The sequence below is a fragment of the Oncorhynchus nerka genome, linkage group LG25 (assembly GCF_034236695.1).
Source record: "Oncorhynchus nerka isolate Pitt River linkage group LG25, Oner_Uvic_2.0, whole genome shotgun sequence".
Lineage (NCBI taxonomy): Eukaryota > Metazoa > Chordata > Actinopteri > Salmoniformes > Salmonidae > Oncorhynchus > Oncorhynchus nerka.
Window position 1 is genome coordinate 1 of NC_088420.1, and position 1,384 is coordinate 1,384.

General features: G+C 45.2%; 1 non-coding gene across 1 annotated transcript; it reads left to right on the top strand.

Moving 5' to 3' along the window:
- The first annotated feature begins 319 nt into the window (after positions 1-319).
- Positions 320-401, top strand: trnas-aga (transfer RNA serine (anticodon AGA)). The gene has a single exon. It is a non-coding gene; the product is annotated as a tRNA-Ser (tRNA).
- The last annotated feature ends 983 nt before the right edge of the window (positions 402-1,384 follow it).

Here is a 1,384-nt window from a genome sequence, read left to right on the forward strand (position 1 = left end):
GCAGTCTCCCATGGAGGCGTGGGTTCAAATCCCACTTCTGACAGTTGTTTAGTGCCTCTCAGGAGTTATGCTGCTTAGCAGTAATAATAAGATGATGAAATAACAATTTATAATAAACACTCTCAAATGCAAACCTTCTGGAGCTGAGCAAAGATCAAGGAAAATAAGAAAACAGCTGTACTTAATAACAAATGAATGAGGGGAACATTTCATTTTATTGCATTATAATGAGTTAATGAGTTACTGCATTGTCTTTCAGTTGTAAAATTATCACTTTCTGTAGGCTATGCCTGGTGGCCCATTCACTGCTGACAAGCCTGTTGTCGTGGCCGAGTGGTTAAGGCGATGGACTAGAAATCCATTAGGATCTTCCTGCGCAGGTTCGAATCCTGCCGACAACGAAATCGAATTTTCTTGACCCCTCCGGAGGTTGAAGTTTAGTCATGTTTCTTATACCAATCATATCCTCTCAGATCTCCACAAGTACATAGGGATTAGTTGTCCATTTGGGATAGGATCCCACCTCACACCTTTACACACCTGGTTATCCATCCTTCTAGCTCTATAGGCCACAGTAGCATAGGTTACAGGTTTGTAGTCAAGCCACAGATTTCAGGTGAGATCCCATGATACACTCAACAATACAACAACACGATTCTCATGAATAACCATTAAGCCATTTGCTAAGATTTCCCCCATTTTGACATGTGGAAACCTGTTGTCACTCTTACCCTGACGGATAGCTCCAGACACTTTTTTGGTCCTATCTGAGGCATTTTTAAATTCATGTCAAAATGGCCATATTCTGAAGACACTCTTAAAGTCTGCAGGGTAATCGAACTGGCCACATCTAAAGTCATTGGTCTATTTGGCAGGTCTACAGCTTGACTTTTGAGAAGTTTGGGTGTCTTGGGGGTCCTGGAGTCCCATGGTGTGGGATTAGCTGTGGGTCTAGTTGTCAGCTGGGGAATTCATCCAGTGGTTCTGTCCAGCAATCCCATGTTTAGATGGTGTTGACTGGGAAGAGTATGTGGAGATAGATGGTTGCGGAGTTATAACCTGTTCCTGCTGATTATCATTCCATACCACCCAGGTCTGGGTATGGGATGGAGATGAAAATGCAGAGGCCACCTTAACACTCTGCCTCTGCTCCATTCCCTCAATCACCCTGGTCAGGGTATGATGTGGGGGAAGGTTAGGAGGGTTTGTGTTGGCCAAAAGGAGCCCTTCCCTATGTCAACCTTGTGAGGGTCTGACCGGGTCTCTGTGTCCTCTGGTATGGTGGGGGTTTGGCCGCTTTTTTTTTAGAAGGGTTTCTTTGTTCTCGGTTCCGGTTGGTTGGGCTTGTGAGACCGGGTTGTCCTGTGTGGTCGGGGTTGTGGTG